Source organism: Trachinotus anak, unplaced genomic scaffold (assembly GCF_046630095.1).
Source record: "Trachinotus anak isolate AG129_WGS33_773 ecotype Australia unplaced genomic scaffold, CSIRO_AGI_Tana_v1 ptg000010l, whole genome shotgun sequence".
Taxonomy (NCBI): domain Eukaryota; kingdom Metazoa; phylum Chordata; class Actinopteri; order Carangiformes; family Carangidae; genus Trachinotus; species Trachinotus anak.
The window spans coordinates 3,022,695-3,033,586 of NW_027273861.1; the positions used below are offsets into that span (position 1 = coordinate 3,022,695).

The window sequence follows — 10,892 nt, forward strand, 5'->3', positions numbered from 1 at the left end:
AGATCCTGAGGCCCACCATCGCCTCATATTGCAGTGTGATGTGCACAGTTCCTGGAAGCTTAACACCCCAGCTCGTGCATGGCCTGCATCGTCACCAGACTCATTCAGCACGTTGGGGATGATCTGGATCTGTGTGTACGACAGCACGTTCCACTTCCTGCCAATATCCAGCAACTTCACACAGCCACTGCAGAGGAGCAGGCCAACAATCAACACCCTGATCAACCCTGTACAGAGGAGATGTTTTGTACTGCATGAGGCAAATGGTGATCATACCAGATACTGACTCGTTTCCTGATCCATGACCCCGCCGCATAAAAAAAGGCACATCTGTAGCTCAAGTCCTGTCAAATCCACAGTTCAGTGCCTAATAAACTTCTGTTTTCAAAATAAAACTGCACATTTTAAATTGGCCTTTTATTGTGACCAACCTAAGTCACACCTGGGCAATAATCATGCTGTGTAATCAGCATCTGGATATGCCGCAGCTGCTCGGGTTGTTTAGCCTGGCTCGTAACTTAGCTGGTAACTAGCTTCTGGTCCGGACCGCTCTGCTGAAGAAGGAGGAGGCGTTTAAGTACAGCAGTACGTTTAAGAACGACTTTATTCCCTTTGCTGGCGGCGAACACAATTCGCAGCCTTTCATCACTGTCATGCCGCTTTCCTGAGCTTTTTACTGACTACCTGTGCCTTCTCACTCACAGACACAGGAAGGAGATCTACTTCCCATAACACCTTGATGACTGCTCAGGGCAGCTTTAATTGTGAGGCTGTCACAGTAAACACAATGGATTTGTGACGTTCATCAGTAGTGTGTCCACAAAACAAAGGAGAGCATCACTTGAAATCAGCAGATGTAATTATTTTTGGCGACGGGTCTGTGAACCGATTCACCTGCTGGCTGCTGCTGTGTTTCTGACAGTTCTTCAAGGATTTTATAACTATACATATTCAAAACCTTGAATAAGCAATCATGACTTTTCTTTCTTCACTTTTTTCACTCTCACCCACCTGAGCTCTTTACAGTGGTGACTAAGAAGCTGAAATTCTCCGCTCTACCTTGACTCACTGATTGACCACATTGTGTGGTTCATGGAAGTGAGGTAAAATGACTCCATTAACAGCTACTGAAGTGGTAACCCTGCTTTAGTTACTGTTATTTTGCTTGAAAGGCTTGCAATTTAATGTAAGTACAGACTTTTAAATGTTCGATGTCTAGGACCTTCTCGGTGTGAGTAATTCATGAATCAGAGTTGAAACTTTTAACTTTGTTCCTGGTTGTTCCTCACTGTGACATCTTGATGGATTTACAGCTGAAAACATACCAACTCTCAAAGAGGATGAAGGGATAAAAATCTCATGTGCAGGGTGTGATAGTGATATTAATCTGAAGTCAACAGAGCTTCAGCAGCTTTTGTGATGTTGGATGAGGCTCAAACTGCTGGAGTGTCTTCTGCTGGAGAGGTTTTAGAGGCGTTGAGTTTGATTCCTCCGAGGCTGAAAAATGAAGCCAGCACGGACGTGCCAAAAACTGCATTTCTTCTTGAGGCTGGCTCCAAATGTGAGTCAGTCTGCACAGACTCTCATGTTAAACTGTCCAACTTCACAGCAGAAATAAACATGTTTACAACCTGGTACAAAAAACTATTTTGTTCTGTAAAGCTAATTTCCTGTACAGGGAGTGAATTTTTATATAACTCACCTGTTCACATTTCTTTTAGGCCTAAAGTTATACATAATTGAGGGCATGGCTGCTTTGAGTGACAGGTGAGTGAACATATACTCGTCACAAACCAACATGCATCAAAGTCTTGGCTCCACACACGTCTCACCTCTTTTCCCATTTTTGGGATTAGCTGGGAGTAAGGAGCGGAGTCAGGCAACCTGTGGGTGATGTCACAGAGGCTACGTCCATCTTTATTTACAGTCTTGTTTGGTTATGGGATGTATTGTGACCTGTAAGGACAAGGTGTAACGTACATATGCGTCACAGGTTTACAGAATCAGTTTTGCACAAAGAAGCTAGACTGTAGCAACCAGCAATGTACCAATTAAATTATATTTAACACAATTCATCATCAGTTGGATGACGCCTCTACCTGGTAAATGTCAGATTAAAAAGAGAAATAGTTAATCAAACACTCTCAAACAAGAACAAAGGAACCTCAGAGAGAGTGAGAAAAAAAGCAGCTGGTGCAAATTTACGCAAAGCCTGTTCTCGACTTCACCGCCCACGGCTGGAATAACCCACAAGTGGGCCCCGAGGCAATAATGGGGGCCAATTCAAAGCCCACCACTTCCCAACTCCAGGTTAGTTAGTTTTTTAATTTGATTAAATGCAAATTCATTTAAGAATAAGGACCGTGTAAACACAACTTGAGCTGCAGTAATAAAGACAATGAAAGTACATTTGAGCGGCTGAGATTTTTCAACATGAGGAAGCCTTGTTATGTAACTATCTATAGGCATGTTGGTGGCCCCCGTCAGAGTTGAGGTACAACATTTGCTGTTTTTCTTAAGCGGTTGTAGTAAAGTTTAGAGTAAAGATGTGAGATTTTATCATCATATGTAGTGATGTGACAATTAGCTCCAGAGATGTAAGAATATTTAATATTTAAAAATGTTTTTTATATCATCAGTGATTTCATCGGTGTTTACCAGTGTTAACCAATCTTAGCTTAGTGTGTTAGCAACATTAGCTGCTAATTAGCAGAGAAGGAAATGTCTGTAGTTCAATCAGGAGAGACTTCATTCAAGTCAACAAATCATATTTGAAAAGGGGGTGAGGCTATATGAAATGCAGGAAACGCCCCCCCCCCCCCCCCGAATCTAGACACTGGTGGTGGTGGGAGGAAGAGATGAGCTCGACCTGGCACTGGATGTGAACATTTAAATAGTAAATGGATGCTTATACAGCACTTTTCTGGTCTTTTCGACCACTCCAAGTACTTTACAATGGAAGCCATATTCAGCCTTTTACACACACACACATACACACAGTCATAGAGCGCTTCTACTATTCACACACACTCACACACTGATGGAACAGCCATCAGAGGCAATCTAGGGTTCAGTGTCTTGCCCAAAGACACTTCAACATGGGGACCGGAGGGGTTTGAACCACTTCTTACTCCAAGAACGGGAACCACACACCCTCTGATTAGTGGCAGACTTGCTCCACTTCCTTAGCCACTGTCTGGAGGTGGATTGGGAGGAGGAAGGTCGCAGCAGTTTGCACTGAAATGACAGCTGAGGAGAAAAGTACAGATTTTAAAGTTTGACAGCGACAGCGTGATTGGCTGGTTGAGGTCCTGGCCAAATCATGAAGTATACCACAAAAAAATGGGGGCAGTCATCCAGCTTTGTTGCAGTCTCAGGTGACAAGCCTCATAACATATGTCGTCATCAGTAAAGAAATGAACTGTTGCTCCATGAATAGGAACATTGCCCCAGATTGTCAATGAAATCATTATCATTTTATTGTATCTCAGTTTCCTTCAGCTGTATCCATACTTGAAATACTCCAATCAAATATCTTTACACTAATTAGAGAGAAGCACACAGGCAGGCATGTGATCCGTGCACACAGACACTCATTAGTATATGACCCAGCTGCTGTGACCTGGTACACTACTGTTCTGGTATTGTAAACTCCCTCAGTCAGGATGGTCTAGAACATTTGGGGACACGACTGTTATAAAAACCCTGTCCAGAGGCTGAGAGATTCAGGTCAGGTCTGCCGACGGCATAAGGAGGTCTGAAGTCTGAAACACACTGGCCTCAAAGAAACAGAGAGAAACGCTCAGGTTGTGTTCTCCTTAAATAAACCAGTCAAGTCATCCTCCCTGCAAAACCTGCAATAAACCCACTTCTTTTATCCCAGCACATGTCCTGGACTGATTTATTTGAAACAAATTATATATCTCCCTGATATCACACACCTTCTGAAGCCCCACACGTGTATATGACATGTGCACATGTGAAGTCCTCCCACTTCCTCTGCTTGACTGCTCCAGCACTCTATTATCATATAATTATCTTGACATTTAAGCTAAAGCACAAAGGGCCCCTCTCTGCTTCAGTGTAATAAATAACAGTTAAACGTATTACTGTAATAACTCTGTGGATTGCCTCCATGTATTTCCTTCCCCCTCTCTCTCCGTCCTCTGCACAAACACTCTCAGTGTTTCACTCACTTGATTAACCCTGAGCGGAGGATGCGGTGCCTTCACGAGGGGTGGATCCAATTTACAGAGAGAGAAACATACAATTACAGTCAGGTCTCTGAGGCCATTAAGGCCTGAAATAGCATGAACTAGGCAGCGGTGGGAGATTTATGGAGCCCAGAGCCTTCACCTTCCTCCAGGGCTGGGAGCACAGAGTGAGTCCCAGTCGAAGGGCTCATCACTGGGATGATGCCCAGAGGCCCAGGGGACCATCAACAGGAAGAGTGGTTCATTATTATCATACATGCCTTTATATGCATAGTTAATGCAAGATCAGCCCTCATCCAGGCAGCAGCTCTCAACACAGTGTGTGCTACTTTTCTGTCTTTTCAAAATAAAGTTTTGTGCTACCCCTCTGATGCCACAGAATGAATAATTCTATTTTTATTTATTTGTCTGGCTTTTATCTCCTTGAGACATATGAATCACCCTGGGCTGGTGTCCCTGAGCAAGTGTGTTTTTATCTGCCTGTTGTTCTTACTTTTCCTGAAATTTCCTCCTCTCGCCAGTGGTCTGTAATCTCTCTCATCAGTGTTCCCGCTCTCCGTCTTCCTCCCAGTCACAGCCATCCCCATTAAGTCTAAGCACTGCTGGTAGCACTAGGTATTTCAGGGCCGTCGCTCCCTTCTTCAAATGTCATCCTCTCATGTTGTCACGTGGCATTTGGAGCAAGCCCTCCGGGGGCTGGACCGTTTGAAGTATTGATTGAAGTGCCTTCGTCCCCTGAGCGCCATTACGTAACAGAGATGCAAAAAATCCACAAAGTCACAGAGAGGGAGGGACAGAGAGGGTGTGAAGTGAGATAGAGGAACCGCCAGGAGGGAAGGAGAAAATGCAAGGGAGCACAAAAGAGATGGCTGGAGGAGAATGAGGCTGAGGGATTGAGAGGAAAGGCACTGAGGAGAGGTGGAGAAGTGTCAGGAAGGTAATCACTGGATCTGTGTATCATCTGTCAGGAAACCTGGACAACTGCAAATGAGTGTCATAGATCAAGCAGCTGAAAATAGGCCAGTGAAGGAGGCTATCTTTACTCCATCATTACTGTTGTGCCTCATCATGGGATCACAGGGATTCTTGTGTTGCACAGAGATGCAGGAGAAGAACACATTTCCTAGCAGAAAAACAAAAAGAGGAGGAAAAAGAAAGTGGGCTAAAGCTCTCAGAGGAGTGAAAAGCCTTTTATTTACCACAAGTGAGAGAATAGATCATTTGACAGTTGATAGTTTATTGTTTCAGACAAATGTTTAGTGACGGCTGCAGCATCCAGGCTCCTCCAACGCTACCTGCTGGTGGGGAAAGTAAAGTAGCTCTGATGGGAACAAAGACCAGCACCATCCAGCACAAACAAGTATATTGATTATAATGATAAAATGATATATTGACGAAGTATGAAGTCAAAATACATTTTATTTTATTTACAAAAATGCAAGTGGCCTGATGCTGACTGGAGAGTGTTTTACTCACACTCATGGTTGCCGTGGATATTACATGCAGCTATCAAAAAAAAACAAAAAACAATTCCGGTTTTACATGAAATCACCAAGTTAAGACGATTGATCACCAGACAAAAACCTTCTCCAAAACCATGAGTGACAATAAATATCATCATATTCAGTGTCAGTGCTTTATCATTCTTGCTTTCTACAATATCCATGCAGCTATGGTTACGGTTGCCACCTGTCCTGTATTTCAAAATAAATTGCTGTACCAGTTATAGCCTAAAAGTGGATTGGAGAAGTCTATTAATGAGAAGCAGACTGACTGTGCTGTGAGAAAATACATGTCACATGATGCCATCGTCAGTACGGCGTCCCTATAGCATCCTTTATTATTCACATAGAAGGTAGCAACCGAGCTACTGTGTGGTTATTTTTATTTTATGATAAAAATAAATGAAGCTTTATTGTTAAGTAACTTGTGTGCATGGAGCAGCTGGTTAGGCAGGTGGAGTCAGGTGGGGTAAAGCACTACAGACCTCACTGATGTCCCCACTGACCATCCTCATCATCACAGTCAGTGATGTTCCAACACATTAAAGGACTTTTAGCTTAATAGCACTGTTTTACAAGTATAATATTCAGTGTTTGGTATATTTGCTATCATACTGAGCCAAATTAGAAAGAAACATAATTTTGGGTATTTTTTAAAAGTCTACTGGGTCTCATTAGTGGGTGACTCTTTAAGTTCCACCAGAATAAAGTGTTACCAAAATAAAGGTTCATCACAAATCAAACGGACCTGCTGTCAAGGCAAAGATTTGACTCCTGTTTATTAATATTACAGTGAGACATTCACTATGTCTCCTCTCTTACTACAGCTTTTTAAAGGATGCTAACATGCTGCAGGTGAGTGTGTTAACACACCAGCACACACACACGCAAACATATAAATGTGTAACGATATTAGATATTTTATTTTGTATCATCAGGAAGACTCCTGACATGATGAACTAATAGAGGATGTGGGAGTCACACACACACACACACACACACACACACAAACACACACAAACACACACAGGAAGGATGGTCCATGTTGCACAAGGTCTTTGTTTGACATGCAGGACTCCCCAGCATGATGTATGACCCCTCTTCAAAGGTGTCAGAGATGAACGTCGCTGCGAGGACAGACTCAATATGTGACCTTTGACCAGAGTCAGACCCTTGAACCACATATGTGCTTCAGGATGGGCATACATGTGTGTGAGAGTGTGAGATATCTCATGAGTGTGTGCAGAGGCCTGTGTCCTGAGACTCATTTGACTTCAGTGCTGTAGGTGCAAGTCTGGTTCTTTCTCACTCAGTATTATACGTATTGTAATAGTATTATACATCCTCAGGCCTGTTTAAGTGACTCAGCACCTGTTTTGTAAATAACTACACAAAAAGCTGACCATTAAATCATCAAGGTTACGTTACTGTAGCCGGATGAATCATCTGCCCACTGCTGAAGTGTGTCCAGTCAGTTTGCATTTTGTCTATTCATCAAGTTGTTATTGGAGGAAGGTTAATCCTCAACTTTCCCACATGTTGGCACAACTTGTCCTGATTTTAGTCTTTGAATAAAGGTGTATAGCCGGGTGACAAATTAAAGGAAAAACCTGAGAATAAGTAGAAAACAGGATGACAGTGCCCCCATCCACAGGGCATGAATCATCCCTGAGTGATTAATGATGTGAATCAAGGTATGGCCTTCACACTCACCAGACTGAACACCTATGGTTAAACAGCTCTCTCCTCCACCAACACCAAACAAGGGGATATCCTCAGGAAGAACGCTGTTCATCCCTCCAGTTCAGAGACTTGGAGAATCAATGCTAAGGAGCATTGAAGCTGTTCCAGAGGCTACTTTACTTTATGTTGGGTTTTACATTAATTTTCATCCATCTGCATGTTCTCAATACTGATCAATCATTTTGGTCCTCCTTAATGTTATAATCCCAAACATTTTCATGATATCAAACCCAAGCAGCAACCTCCAGTCGACATGGAAGTGACATAAACTGCAGTTCCTCTAATGACCACTAGAGTCTGGCTCCAACAGTGAGTCAGTCCCCATGACTCCCATGTTCAAATGTCCAACTTTACAGCAGAAATCAACATGTTTACAGCCTGGTACAAAAACTGTTCTGGTCTCTAGAGATAATTTCCTCCTTCATGACAACTGTATGGGCTGAATTTTATAGAACTCACACATTTTATTAAGGACTAAAGTTCTGCATAATTGAGGGTGTAGCAGCTTTGAGTGACAGGTGGGTGAGTGTATGCTTGCCACAAACCAACATGCACCGAAGCCTCAGCTCCTCCCACGCCCCACCTCTTTGACCATGTTTTGATCAGCCGTCAGTAAGGTGGAGTTAGGCACAGGGCCCAGCCCACTCTGAGCTTCAAAACCGCTCTTCTTCTCGTCTTCTATGGCAATGTCATGGAGGATACATCCATCTCTATGTACAGTCTATGATCAACCTACATTTTTGACACTGCATTTTTTCTGCAATAGTCATCCAATGTATTTACATTCAGTTAATTCCTCTCGACAAAGCGGTTTTTATCAGCAGTGGTGGGGTCTGCAGTTCCTGTGCTGGATTCAGGTCACCCACCTAAGACGGATAGATTCAGTTCAAAACAACTTTATCTCAGCCTCACCATTTACTGGTAGCTTGCTAACGAACTCACTAGCTTCACCTGCTAACCAAACATTTAGCCTACTACTGCTGCTGTTTCAAAATAAAAGCATTCAACTGGCAAAACATGAAGCATTTGTGGCACAGGTAACACAGTGTGTCTGCTGTTTTGTTGTTTGCTCTCCTCATGTTCGTTCATAGCTGTTCATTGAGTCTTTGCTGTAGTGCTAAACTGCCCTTGCTGTTACCAAGGTAACCATGGGTGTCACTCAGTGAACTAGGATTGAAGTCTTAAAGGACTGCATGCTGTTCAGAGGAGCTCCAGTGTCGACACATCACTGATCATCAGACTCTGCTGATCGGTGAGAGATAAATCTAACTCTCTCCAGCCTAAACTTTTCTCTCCGTCCTGACAGCTGTTCACCTGCACTGCTTTGTTTCTTGTTCTTTTGTCTCCGTTGCAACACTATCTTTCTGTTGTGTCTCCATTCACTGAAGAAAAGAAACATCTCTGCCTGTCTCTAGTTTTTTTTTCTTGTTTTTCCCCACACTTTTATCTTAACAATGTCTGGTTGGCCTGCTGTCTCTCCTCCACACAGAGAACAGACCTTTCTCCTGATTAACTCCACTGACTTTCTGCTGCCCAGAACCACTCTTCTGCCAGCCAGCACGCCACAACCAGGGCAGCATGTGTTTTGACTTCATGAACCCAAATGTTCTTAGAAAAGCTTATGAAATAAAACCAGAATGGCCCACTAGTCTACAGCAGTCCCAAGATTGCTGACTAGAGTGAGTTCTTGTATGATGGCTGTATGACAGGCGGAGTTAAAGAGCCTTTCCACACTGGTAGTTAAACCATTTCACCTGCCTCCATGTTTGACTGTGTGACTTTCTCTCTTGAGGAAGAACAAAAGGACAGTCTCCATTTATAGAGCTTTTAGAGCTCCCTACTGTCTAATTTCACCTCTGGAAATATCAGCAATTACCTAGATGCCCTCTATGATGAAAGCTGGCCTCTTCTCTGTGTCTGTGATATTGGGTTTTAGCGAAGTTGCAGTGAAGCAGTGCTGTGACAGGGCCATTGTTGGTGATGGAGTTTAAAAAGGCTGCCACACATACCTTCCGTTGGTTTCTCTTCACGAGAGTGTCATTAATGACCCATATGAGTGAGTATCACACCTCTTTGTGGCTCAGGAGAAGCTTATTTCCACTATGTGGCTGCAACTTTGAAATCATAGACTAGATCTGTATTAGACAGCAGCAGCTTCCGGAAAATGTAATTCACAAAGTGGTCTTCCTAATAATGTAATGTTCACTGGTTATTACCCAGGATTGAGCTTCTCTCTTTGAACTCGTCTCTGTATCAATGTGTCTTTAAGCCAACTCCTGCTGACCTCACAGATAGGACATGCTAGCCAGCTAGCGCTCCCATCTATCATAGAACACTTATGTAACACCCCCACCACCCCCATATATATTTATATATGCATCTATGCGCCTGTGACAGAACGGGGGAGGAAGGGCATTGGGTCTGATGCAGAGCAACATTTTCATGAGTGTCAGGGCTCACATTGAAGATTAAGAGGGGAGATATCATCATTGTGCTGTGCACATTGGAGACGAGAGGTACCGCAGTGCGACTCTGCAGGCAAGAACTTCAGGCCATCAACCGAACACCCAGCACACACTGAGACTCACATATGTTGGGGAATATTAACAAGCTTAGATTTTAAAACTAACACCGTGCTCTCATGAAGTGAATGCAACCAGAAGCAGTGTGCAGCCACGGCTTGTTGCTAAGCAATATCCACCTGACACCTTTCCTTTCATCTCAAAAAGTGAATTCCAAGAATCTTATTCAAACATGAATGAACTGAACTGGATGCATGACTGAGCTGCACGTCCACATAAACACACCTATGTGAGGTCAGCTGGTTGACTCTGCATGGGGCTCAACCTCACGGCTCATGGGGTGCCATCCATCACAGTCTATCATGCCCAAGGTGAGTGTTTGTGATCAGGCGGTCCACAGAGCCAACCGTGGAGAGCCTCAGCGGTGAGGTCAGGGGTCAGAGGTCATGCCTGTTCCCACAGTAGCAGAGGGGGCTTGTCTCTGTTCACTATCACCTCATCAACACACTCATGACGTTTGACCCCCATGAATTATTGGGATGGAGTAATCCTTGTTTCAGAGAAAATAAACAGAAGGAGGTCTTGTAAACACAATTTTCTAAGCAGATTAATTCCAAGTTGAGAATTGTGACAGTGTCTGTGGCAGCTCTGTAAGCCTGCATGAGTTACTGAAGTCATCTGAAGTGCAAAGATTATTTTTAGTGTGAGGATGACACTGTTTCAATCTCTGACACCATTCAATCTAATAAGTCACTGTAATGACTCATTGGCTAATTAGTCCCCTGATTGAGTGTCTAAATTACCAAAACTCTGTAGCTGAGCTCCACTGTAGCTGAATGTATGATGTCATCAAAGCTTCGGGCTGCACGGTCTTCCTGGTCCGGCTCCACCTCTGGACTATCACACAGGGA

At 43.5% G+C, this 10,892-nt stretch overlaps 1 long non-coding RNA gene across 1 annotated transcript; it reads left to right on the forward strand.

Annotated features, from left to right (window-relative positions):
- Positions 1-7,842: 7,842 nt before the first annotated feature.
- On the forward strand, positions 7,843-9,523 carry LOC139626916 (uncharacterized). The gene is made up of 3 exons (XR_011692460.1): positions 7,843-8,496; positions 8,602-8,711; positions 8,949-9,523. It is a non-coding gene; the product is annotated as an uncharacterized lncRNA (long non-coding RNA).
- The last annotated feature ends 1,369 nt before the right edge of the window (positions 9,524-10,892 follow it).